We start from the raw sequence: 14,092 nt of genomic DNA, 5'->3' as shown, positions 1-14,092 counted from the left end.
GCGTAGGGTTTTTAGTGTAATTTTCTACTTTCCTACAATAGTGTTTGCTTTGAATTATCTTCAGTAGGTACCGTATTTTTAAGCTAACTTTGATTTGTAAGAGGAGCCTATAAGTGTGCATAGCGCAGTTACTCCTAAATTTTTACTCATGTCCCATCATAAACTATGAAATGTAGAAACAGTGAAAAAATGACGATGTTAGTGAATACTCGTATAATAATACGTAGAGATACAATTAAGTAAGGATAATACTCTCTCGATAGGCATTACCATTCACATAATCCACTTATTATGATATTTACAATTCTTTAGGCTGGCAGCACACGAAACCCAAGCAAAAAATAAATCTCAAAAAAATATACCGAATACGGTAGTTTTGTATGGGTTTCGAATTCCAAAATTGGAAAACACCGGTGCGCTAGAAGACCCTTGACCATGTAATTATTTTTGTATAATTACAATAAATGAAATCAAGTACCTACCCATTTTTTAAGGTAATTGACGCTGATGTAACCAAAAAGTTATTTCAATTGATGCAATAGTCTTCTTGGTGTAAAATGATAATAAATTGATCGCTTATCTTATCATTTATAATGCAAAATCGTTCTCGTATCTTTTAAAATAAAGAAGATAATATCTCAAACTTACATTCCTTACGTCCAAATCATAAAACGTTATCTATGATTCTAAGGTGTTTACTTAGTTAATTTCTTTTTTTTTAAATTCGGTTTCGTGGATATTATAAAATTGTTATATTGATAATTATTTTATTTAATTACTAATTTGAACAACAACTTTAAAAAAATATAATGTAAATTAATTCGTTAATTATAAATCTAATATGGTGAAATTTACTAAAATTAGTGCAATTTTCATACAAATAAAATTTAATAACTAAAATTTTCAACTTTCAAATATTATAAATGCTTGTTTTGGAGAAACTTAGAAACGAGTACTGAAATTATTTTTCGTCAGAATAATGGTTATTAAATTAAATATTCCGTTGAAAAGTACTTTACTCAATTAATTATTACATTTTTACACAAAATGCTTGTTTAAAATGAAACGAAGGAGTGCTTTACTAACATTCTCAACACTTATATTGTATAATAATAACAATAAAATGCAAGAGAGAAAGAGAATGATTAAGAAAGAGTTTTGGGGGAAGACAGGAGTCGACATTTCCGAAAATCTCAAAAACCCGAATTTGAACTACAGTATACTTACAATAGCAGCAATAAGTTTTAAATATACACAAACGCAACTTAACTCATTCTGATTTCGATATTCAGAAATAACCAGCTTTCCTTTACATAAAAAACAAAGGCTACATGAATAGGAAAAAGCGAAATCTTAAATGATGTAGGCAATAAATTTTTCGGTATTTAATTCAAAACCAATCTAGAATGTCTTCACTAAAACACGATAGGTACTTTACAACGCCTGCAACACTATTGAGACAGTGTTTTTGCCTAGAATTTTCACTCATGAATTACATGAAATTATAGTAACTTTAAACATAAAGAATAAATCCACTAACAAGTAGGCATAGGCTATGAAACTTATAAAGTTGAAGCCTGAGTAGGGACATGATAAACGATGTTGCATAAGCCGTAGCTAGATTTCAGAGTCACTTGGACGTTATGTAATTAAAAAAAAAAACACTATTGAGATCATTATTATTATTTTTATTATTTAATGAAGCTACATTTTTTTACAATTTAATACAATTTTTTTACATTTGTACTTAAAACCATCTTTTTACAATACACAATTACAATTTTAGTTGGGCTGAGCCTCTCCCAAAAAAAGGCTGAGCTCTTGTGCTTCAGGAGGGACTTTTTTCTTCTTTTTTTGAAGGATATTTTTTTGAGATGAATGTAAGCAAGTTTTTTTTTCACATCTAATTTTTATTCTTAAATTCAGTAACCCAAAGCCAGAATTACCTGAATTATCTTTTTAAAAAATCAACTACATATATGGTATACGGGTACCTATTTAATCCGACGCCTTTTAAAATTATTAGCGATATACTATCATATTTCTTTGTTATCTTACCAGTACAAAGATAAATTTATACATTTGGTTTTTTGTTGCAAAATTTATGATATTTTTATATCAATAATCTTCACGCATTCGTAATTAAAAAATTGGAATAATTTCTCTGGGAGGTAACTAAAGATCGATAAATATTCACTAACATACAATCGTTATACTGTAAATGTGTAATTGGATACCAACTTGAATATCAGAGGCATCTATTTTACTAATGTATGCAATTCATGAGATGATAAGTAAATACAAAAGTAAAATTCATACTGTAAAAAGTATCTGCCAATAAACCACCATGGAATTAAATATGAAAATCCATTTTCTTATGTTAATACGAAAAAAACTAAAGAAATTGTTGACATCTCAACAAGGATGAAGAATAACATGGAAGTCTAACTATTTACAGGGCTGAAGACCTGTTATAGGTTGGTTATGTGATCACTTTAATCGCAAGTACCATTCACCATTCTACCCATGATTGACAACCACACAACTCAAATTTTGCAAGTCATATTATATATGTTCCATGATTGAGTTCACAACAGCCATCTATGATTGGATTTGTGGTGGTAAATGATTCACGTGTGTAAAACGATCACTTAACCAGACTATGACAGGTCGTAAACCCTGTATATACCAGACCTCCACATTTTTCTTTATCTATGATGAGATGTCAAAAATGTAAAAATAATAAGTTGAGAAACCTAGGTTCGTGGACAAGTATTTGGACACACTCTCAATATTGTAAATAATTTAAATGAAATATAAATAGGTTAGATTTTTTTACGGGTTTTATTTTGCGGGTTTGGCCTTAAACGAGGGTTTAAGGCCAAACCTGCAATAATAAAACTCAGTTTCTTCCGGCAAAGCATAAAGCCGGTCTGGTCTCGCCCATTTTTTTGGTAGAATAAATTAGATTTTGCGTTTGTTTTTTAGAATTTTCACGATTTTTTAAACTCCTTTTAATAACTCTTTTCTTTCAAAACCGTATATTTATTTCGAAGAAAAACTTATTTTTTCTATACAAAACGGTGTTTTAAGGAGGAGAAAAAACAATTACGTCAAATGTTACCACGGTTTAAATAAAAAGTTGATATTTAACGAAAACTGGGCCTAAAATAAAATTAATAATATAATAATATATATTATTATAAAATAAAATTAGGTTGGATTATTATTTTTTTTTTATACAAGGGTATAAATGTATTACACATGTTACGAGCAGTGGCGTGCCCAGGGCTTACCAGTAAGGCAAGCCCATTATTTTTCATAATAAAATCTTCTTCTCCATCTTATTCCTCATTGCTGAGGGTTGTGACCCTTGCAGAAGCAATGACTCTTCTCCAGTTATCCCTTGACTGCGCTGCACGTAGCGCATCAACCATTGAAGTGCCTGCTGCTGAATTCATTTGATCGGTCCATCGTGTGGGGATCTTCCTCACCCTCTCTTTCCCTCCAGGCTACCGATCACAACTAGTCGTTCCAGGCTATCCTCGTTGCCACGCACAACGTGTCTAAAGAACTGGAGAATCCGTCGGGTACAGATATTGGCCAGAGTCAAGCCATCCAAGCGTAGCCAGAATAAAATAGCGACTATGTAATTTTTTCCACATGAATTTTATTTGACCAGCAACCGGGTTTCGTCGTAACCGACATCATCGGACTGGTGGTGTCAGTTATGACGAAACCCGGTTGCTGGTCAAATAAAATTCAAGTGGAAAAAATTTCATAGTTGTTATTTTATTCTATAAAATGCAGTTCAACCAAGAAATGTCAGCACAAAACTTTATTTAAAAAAACAATATAAATATAAACAATGTATTGTAATGAGTGTAAAAAATGCAAAGATGTAATTTTTGTACGGAATAGCCATCACATTGAAATAAAGAAAATGTTGACTGCAGTAAAATACGTTTCTAATAGATTTTTATTATCCCCTGGCACTTCGTGATGGAATTGCATTTTAATATATTTTTAGATTAAAATCAATATTTTTAGCTTTTCCACTTTATTTTTATTTGACCAGCGACCGGGTTTCGTCGTTACCGACATCATCAGTACATCGACATCGACAGTACCAGTCGGATGATGTCGGTAACGGTAATAAAATGTCGGTAACCCGGTCGCTGGTCAAATAAAAATAAAGTGGAAAAGCTAAAAATATTGGTTTTAATCTAATAATATATTTCAATACGTTTCTAATCCAACGAGTTTTGTTTATCGACTGATTAAACTTCCTTTTATGTAATTTAACAGTTGTGATATTTTTAAATCAGGAGTAGGTCTTTGAGACCTTGAGATGTAATCATTTCTTTTTTTTTAATAAAATTCAATGCGCTCACCTTTCCATTATAAATTAATTCCTTCAACCACTTTTATAAATAAAACAAATAAATAAATAAAACAGCACAAACGACATCGGCCGTATCCGAATTCATTATGACGTTCAAACAAAATGTGCTTACGAAAAACGTAGCGAAGAACGAAAAAAATGCGAAAACTTATTCAAATCTTAATAATTCCTACAATTACCGTATTTAATTATGGATTATCTATTATATTTTGTATTTATGAACTCTACAAAGGCATAAAACTAGTTGATAAGCATCTGACAGATGAGCAAACAGATAACAATAATGAAATACGTTCGTTACAAATATTGCGAATTGTAGCTAATTTCTTGTAGCTATGTTCACGCTACCGAAGCTGGCTTCCAAACTCGATACAAAATGCCATATAGGTACCTACATTGTACGGTTTAAAGTTATGTTTTTAAACCAAATCAACTATGCGTTTTGCTGGAAGCAGAAGCCCAAATTGAAGCCAATGAGAGCGAGCGAGATGGCTAATCATGTATCGCCTGCACCTGCAACAGACAGGGCGAAAGCCGAATGTTTACGCTCGGCTATCTCGGGTAGTACGAAAAATCGCGCGATAATTTAAAAATAGGCATACATTAATTATGTATTTTTAATCATTGTTGGAGTTGTTAGGCATACCGGGCTTCTGGGCTTCTAGGGTAGGTCCGCCACTGGTTACGAGGGACAATATACGGTACATATCGACAATATGAATGCATGATAATATCCATTTGCAGATTTATGATATTGATACATACATGGATACAATAATTAATATAATAAGGTTTATCAGGTGACGCGAAAAGGGATTACTCATTGCCAATTATAATTTCGAATTTATTGGACACAATATTTTTTTATCAATTAGCAGATAAGCAATATGCAACAAAGTACTAACAAGCAATCGAGACGATGAAAAAATGATGTGTGTAATGAGTATTATTTTAAAATTTAGGATGGTTTTTTAGAGGCATTAATGTCAACAGTCAAATTGAAACATTCTGTAGAAACAATGTCGTCAGTTTAAAAACCAAACTTTCAACTGCCAGTTTGATAGTTGAGAGTTGATTTGTACAGGAGAGCGCTACATAACTATAATAACTGATTTCTTCGCACCTCAGTTTAATGGCATTGATGTGACAGAGCTGTGATTTCAATAATATGGCGCAATATGCTACACGGTGGGTGCCACCATCAATTTATTGCGGGAAATTTAAATTTGTATTCCTCTAAAAAATATTTTTCTTCACGATAAAGTAATCGCATTCCGATTTGTACATGTATGTCATCTGCTATTATTATTTTTTTCTACAAAATCGTGTCATTTTTTGCAGTCTATAGTTGTACTCTCTAGAAACGGTTAATTTTTTAATCCTCTATGTTAATTGATATTGTTGGCCCCTAAACTAATTGTCGTAGCTGCATTCGCATTAATTTTACAGATCACTTTTCTGTTTACTGTTGTAACCATTAGTTATATATGAAATGTATATGTATATATGAAATTACACGAATATTATATGAAATAACATATTATTTTACTTTAATTCCACAAAAATGTCTTTTGCGGCAGTTGCTCAAGGGAGCAAAAATAAGTATTTCAATTATTACCTTTTTTACGTAATGAATTACTCATTCAGGCACCTCTGTAAAAATAAGGTACCTGAAGTACCTACTTAAATAGACTAACCAACAATAATTTTATTTATATATATATATATACATATATATATATATATATATATATATATATATATATATATATATATATATATATATATATATATATATATATATATATATATATATATATATATATACATATATTTATGTGTCTTTTATTGTACGAAAATGTTCATGAAGTGAAGAAAATCTTATTTCCGCAGATTATTATATTTTATTGATTCATAATCTAAACTGCGAGTGTAGTTACATTCAAATAGTTAACATACATACTATAAAAAATATTATTATTTTGCATTGACGTATTCAATATTGTTTTGCTGTCTATAAATTTAAAAATATTAATTTACGATTAAATAAAAAGAATAAAATTAATTAAGATTATTTGTGATATGAAATAAAGTGATTGTTATTAAATATTTGTAAAAATGCCATTGTACAGATTGCACAATTTATTTAAAGGTGATTAAAATAAACTGATTGATTTTTATATGGTTTCGCTGCTTACAAACAATCTGATGTGTGAATAAATAAATGTTATCATATGGTATCCACAATATTTTGACTTACGACAATAATATGACTTCATAATGACAAACAGAGAATTACACATACATATGTATTATATATATATGTATATATATAAATATTATACGGTTAATTCTTAATATCTATTATATACAATAGAATTTAGGAAATATTGGTGTTGAACAAGTAAATTTCAATCAAAAATGGAAAGATACCCATTACCACAAAGTGACTGACGAATCAATAAATGAAAATATAAATTAAGTATTTTAGATGGATATTAATTTAAAACTGTGTCGATTAAGTTTAGACATAAAGAGAAATTATATAAATATACATACAAATATATAAGTTGTGAAATTGTCGGAGTAAGAAAATAGTTAAACATAAAATTTCTAATTCTAGTGCTGAGTATAGGGTACTAGTGACCATTACAATTTACAAGAAGCGAATTACAAATAAAATAACATCATGAGCTACGCGCGATTACCATAACACGTAGAATTAAATAGCAGACACTTGTAATTATTCTGAAATTCTGATCTAAGACTAATCCGCATCAAATTACGTTTATTTTACGCTGAATAACAATCGTATGTGTGAGCGATATGAATAGAACATTAATTCGTAAGAAATTCGTGCTAAATATTGACACAGTTATATCTGGAGCAATTAAGAGGAGTGTCTTTAAAACCTGTGAGGCATTTCACAAATAAACCCCATTGTTGTTAACTGTCATAAAGGAGATAGGGAAATTGGAGACATTTCAATGATAAAATCATGATTTTTTTTATTTTTATAGATTATCTGGAGAGAAATCATCTTATCTTTAAAAAAATATATTTATTGTAAAAATAAACACAAATTGCAATTTATTTAGAGATTGATTTAGAAAAGGTTTATAAAAATTGTGTTTCCGCATTTGAAACCATTACTTATGAGAATAATAAAGAAAATTGGTTTAAGTGTTTGTCTTTTTTATATTAAATAAACAGAAACTGTAGAAAAACATTAAATAATATTGTATATTACTTTCTCAAATTAAAAAATACTTTTGCAAAGCACATTTGCTTTTTTTTCACACGAACCATGATCTTATCGCAAACGTATAAAAAGGGAAGAATTCAGTAAACCTATTTTTTATGATTTTCGATATCTTTATTGTTCAATATCGCGTCAGTATACATAGTTATAAAAATACAACCCATACAAACTTACACTTATCGCTCACTCCTTGCAAAAACAACACTTTCTTCCCTGTAGCGGGTAAATATTAAGTTTAAAATATGCCACTTTTGCTGGGATATAGTACATTTTCTGGGCATTCCGAAAACATGCACAACTGAAAATTGACGATTTTTGATAAATGACGTAGTTGAATGGAGTGAGCGTTATGTGTTTTACGTAAATCCCAGAAGGGTTTTTTATTTGCTTATTTACTTTGAATTAAATGAAATATAAAAAAAAAACATTTTATTTTTCCTGGCTACATCCCAGCTCACTGTATTTGAAGACTGCTGGGGTCAGCCCACCTAGTCCTCAGGTTATAGGTCCTTCTGTTCTGGAAAACGTCACCTAGGCCATGTCTTCGAATGATGTTATCTTTCTGCAGCACCCACGAATTTTTCAGTCTTCTGCAACTCAATAAATGTTTTTAAAAAAAAATATATCAATTGATACATCAGCAGGGCCGATGAAACTATTTTAATGATATGATTTGTATATAATGTAGTAACATGGCTGACGACACAAACTTATAATATCATATCTACTTAATACATTAATCCGACAATTTTTATCAGTAAATTAAGAGATTATTCAGCATTAAAACTATTTATTTCGCCTGGTTGTCTGATGAGATGTCTCGATTGAAGACACACCTCTTAAGCAATCTGAAGTATGGAACTGTTTATTCGCAATCGGTAATGAACGGATGAAATCTTAAATCATCGTAAATCATAAACAAGATGCAAGCTCCAAACAGTCCAATTAACACGATTATTCGCGTTCTTACTTGAAAACTTTCCCCCGACGTTTTTTTTATTTTATTGCGTGGTAATTAATTAAAACCATAACATTACTAATCAACACTTGTTTTAAAATTTACATAGCCATGGTATGTTGCAACTATCTAGATCTTGATGATTAAGAAAAATAATCATATTCCGATAGCAGGCATTCTTGTACGGAACGTATACATACCGGGTGGCGCAAAGTTAATCATCTTATCAAAAGATGTTTTAATTTTAGCAAATGGCGTCGTACGTCAGTCATATTTGACATTTGCGACCTAAACAGCTGTAATATACAAACAAATTGATAAAACGAGCACTAATGTGTAACAACACTGTCGGCAGCCACTTATGACGATATAATCTTTTACACTTAACAACAAAAAAAAATTAATGGTCCAAATATTGATTTTTATCACTCAAAATATATTTTTTTTATTTAGTAAAAAAGTTTACAAAAACAAAATTGGATGATTAATTTGGAGCCACCCTGAATCTGCAATTATAGCATTTGGATAAATGAAGGAAAACAGTTATATTTCATACTGCCGGGAGTTGGAGATCGAAAACACATCATCAATCAACCAACTTCCACAAAAGAGGCAGTCCGAATATTAAAACGTAATACACATTATACGTAATCACTAATTACTCGTTAACATGCATTTGCAAACGTAATTAAAAACTTCCTGAATTTTTCATTAGGCTTGAATTGCGCTTATCAGCATTGAACAGAGCTATTACATATTCAGTTTTATAATATATTATATATTGCTGCATTTTTAATATTTCCATTTTTATATTTGGATTCACAACATTTTGAGTGTACATATATTACTTTATAAACGTGTAACATTCACCATTCTATTCATGATTGACAATCACACTCCTCATATTTTTGGAATTAATTTGTATATATATATATATATATATATATATATATATATATATATATATATATATATATATATATATATATATATATATATATATATATATATATATGTATATATATTTATATATATATATATAAATATAAATATATATATATATATATATATATATATATATATATATATATATATATATATATATACATATATATATATATATATATATATATATATATATATATATATATATATATATATATATATATATATATATATATATATATATATATATATAAAATATAGACCAAAATCTTAATAAAGGAATGGATTAACGATCAACAGTTAATACTGTCAGCATTGTAAAAATGTTAAAATAGATTTCATAAAAAAAATGCAATAAGAACTCCACGACAAGATACAAGAGCTTGGTAGGTCTCCACCAAGTCTTGAAAGATCCACGGCGATTACCTGGTTCACAGTATGATCCACTATATAAATGTATATACATATATATATATATATATATATATATATATATATATATATATATATATATATATATATATATATATATATATATATATATATATATATATATGTATATATATATATATATATATATATATATATACACATATATATATATATATATATATATATATATATATATATATATATACATATATATATATATATACATATATATATATATATATATATATATAAATATATATATAAATTGTCGGCTTATCAACGTCACTATCTAGGCTTTATAGTATCGGATAAAACTGCACCCATGCCTTATTAAACAGTAAAAATATAAAGCCACAATTTAATTATTATCTTATACACAACTAACCACAGAGATTTTCGTGCAGTAGTGGCCTTGTTTGGAAGAATTGGTCCGGTTCTAATTTTTGGGGGACACCAAATCATATCCGCATTTAATTCTTATTGTATCCGATCACGAATGCATTCGGAATAGCGATAATTGTAATATATATAACGTTGCTTACAATGTATTCGTACATATAAAAGTATTATAATTTATTACTCATGCCTTTATTTACGCGTTATCGTCGTGTTTCGAACAAGAAACATAATCCGTTTGAATTATGGTTTGTAAAATATGTTTTATTGGCAGAGCAAAAATATCAATTTGTGACATTGTTTAAACGAGTGTGTTCTTTGCCAATGAATGATACGTGTTTATTTTATGTTTGAATGTAAATCATAATATATTATTGTGTAAATACTTAAAATATTAATTCCAATAAAATATTGTTTCAAAACATTTCATTGTTCCTTTTCGTTTCTTGCACACTTTATAAATAAATATCAATCTTAGAAAATCGTTTGTGAACATGAGTAAAAAATAGAAATAAATAAAACAATATAGCATGAATAAGCTCGATAATATAAAAAGTAGGCCAATAGGCATAGATCATGAGAGAACATGATGTAGGTGATACATTTTTTGGGGACAAAATATTGTATATTAACATATAATCAACATACAACGTTAGTATCATGCTCTTCTTACTCTTATCCATACCTAATGGTGTACAAGGCACTGCGTCATATCGCTCACTCCTTTCAAGAACGTCATAAATCAAAAAAACTTGATTTTTCAGGAGATCGTTTTTAAAGTTTAAGAATATAATAAAATGTATTAAAAATAAATATCAAGCCACTTTTTGAGCTTCTTACTGTGCAACAGATCTTTTTAGGTAAAACCTGAAGGTTTTTGCCCCATTTGAAAAATATTTAGGATATTTCAAAAAATAATTAAACAATACCTTTTCTTCAAAATGCAAAAATAACACTTTTTGCCCTGTAGCGGGTAAATATTAAGTTAAAAAATGCCGCTTTTGCTGGGATATAGTACATTTTCTGGAAAACATGCACAACTGAAAATTGACGATTTTTGATTTATGACGTTCTTGAAAGGAGTGAGCGATATGAACGCACTGTTGTCCTGATCAATATTGCAACAACAAGGCAAAATGACCAATACTGAGCTTAATTTACTTGTAAATGTTGATATTAAATAAACATTAGATTGGAATTCGTTTAACGTATTTATGTTATGAACATTATGCTGCTATTTTTCCATTTTCTGCATTTTGGTCGAATTACGTGGCATTTCCTTATGTTTAACAGTAGGTATGTAGCGTTTTCCTCCATTGATTCTCAATTAATGTAAAAACAAAACAAAAAAGCAGTGGCGGACGATAGAGTTTACGGTTTAGAAAATACCAACGAATTTTAAAATATATATATTTTACCTACATATTTATCAAAATGTGCCAAATATAGGGGCTAACGAATATAAATGTTGCACAATACATGTAGTGTTTTTTACTTTTACTTTTATATGATTTTTAAACTAAAAAAATATTTTTCGTAATGTCGAAACCCGAGTGTAGAGTAAGTGATGAGTTTTGTCCGCCTCCGTAGTGTAATGGTCAGCACGCTCGGCTACCGTTCTGGAGGTCCCGGGTTCGATTCCCAAGGGGGGTAAAATAAATAGATGTGATTTTTTCACTGTCATATTTATTCAATATTTCTCTGGACTGGTACCTGAAGCTGAGGGCTGATCACCTTTCCTTCATGTGTAAACGATCAAGATAACACTGCATTTATATGACGCAGTGCCCTATGCACCATTGGGGTGCGGATAAGGGTTTGAAAAAAAGAGTAAGTGATAGTTACATTCTTCTGACATAAAAAATGTCTTGGTTACGTAGTCATTACGAATTGTCAAGTGGGACATCAAAAGAATATCAATGAAGGCTTCAGTCCAAAGTAATATAAACCAAATGAAAAATAAACTTGACGCAGAAAGCGTAATCGGACTTTCCCATTCACTCTTAACTATAAAATAAATCAATCTCCGCATCAGGAAGAACTCTTACATTCCTCTATTATCTTTTTGCACATAGTTATTACCGCTAAATCCGCTAAACTTGATTCTGACTTGACACTCCAGTTATACTAGAAATGCTAAATGTACAGTCGTTGGAGAAAAACATAAAGAAGTTGAAAACTTTTTTTTTTCAGAACCCGCACCAAAAAATACGAAATAGGTGCATAAGTTACATAAAAGCACTCTTGTTTGAAAAGTACACTTCTCTGTACGGTCTCCGCAAAAACGGCTTTTTTGCAGCACGGTGAGATTTATTTGCAACCGAGAAAAGTTCGATATATTATTGCATTGCGTGTGTTGTTTTTGCATTGAGTAGTTATTTACTATCGACACACTACTTCCGATGAAATGAAACACAAGCTTCATTTTCTAAATCTATTTCCGTGTATGCAGGCTTACTTTTATTGCTATACTTATATGTATAAAAGTATATTTTATAAAAGTAGTGGTAAAAGACAATATTATTTCATTATTATCAAAGTACATTAATTGGATTATACTTTAAAAGTGTATTTATTTATTATTATTATAGAAACGTGTAAAAGACTAACATAAATCAACAGGCAAAACACGATTTATATAATAGTAATTTTCTAACTTTCTATGCAGGTACACATGAAGTTATTGAATAATCCCTAAGCAAATTAGTCACTAACGAACTGTTGGGTTAATTTTGGTCGATTCAACTCAAAAGAGATGTATTTTCAACGAGATGGATCAATGAATCATTTGCCCTTTTGAATTTATATGAGCCCATTAGACACACAGCAGGTTGGATGCAGTCCTCGATATACACTCAGTGGACGAGATCATCAAGACCCACTGTGACTTGCTGCCTTATACTTTTTGTGTTATTTTATCTATTATATGTATATTTATCATAAATATGTGTGTATTATGTTATAAATTCACAAAAAAATTATCTACAAAAACAATACAATAGATAAATATGTACTAGATGATATTCTGTTTAAAAATAAGTTAACTATGAGTAACGAATTGCTATCTTAAAATTCGTTCGCTTCATATTTAGCAATAAAAGCATTGTTATAAAAATATTGTACCGATATGTAAGAATAATTTATTAGCAAATATGATGATTTAAAATTTACGAGGTTAGGATACTGGGAACAAATATCGGCTTAATCTAACTAACCATCACGCCACTTCCCCGCAGTGGTAGGCAGAGAGAATAGAACGACACACTACTCTGTCTTTGCAAACACTCTTCGCCTCTTCCGCGTTCATGCATTTCCTCATACATACGCCGATTATTTCCACTCCTAACCTTACCGCTCTCAAGTATTTGAAATACCTGATCGTGACGAACTTTTATCGGCCTTCCTCTGCTCTTTTTCCTACATTCGCCTCATAAATTTATTTTATCTGTTTGTATGTTTACGCTTTTCGTTAAAACTTTTGTAATATTCCGTGAAACATTTATAAATTAGTCAATTTACGACATTATTACGTAGGTACTTGCTGTTTTCTAATTTGGTGATAAAAACGTACAAACACAACTATGTAAATTCGTACGTGCAATAACATTCAGCGCCGTTACATTTTAATTCGGTGAACACAGAAACTATCGAATAACAATATGGAAATTCAACATTTCTAATAGATTTGCATAAC

The sequence above is a fragment of the Brachycentrus maculatus genome, unplaced genomic scaffold (assembly GCF_059751285.1).
Source record: "Brachycentrus maculatus isolate JH-2025_06_01 unplaced genomic scaffold, ASM5975128v1 h1tg000125l, whole genome shotgun sequence".
NCBI lineage: Eukaryota > Metazoa > Arthropoda > Insecta > Trichoptera > Brachycentridae > Brachycentrus > Brachycentrus maculatus.
Note: the sequence above shows the minus strand (reverse complement) of the source record.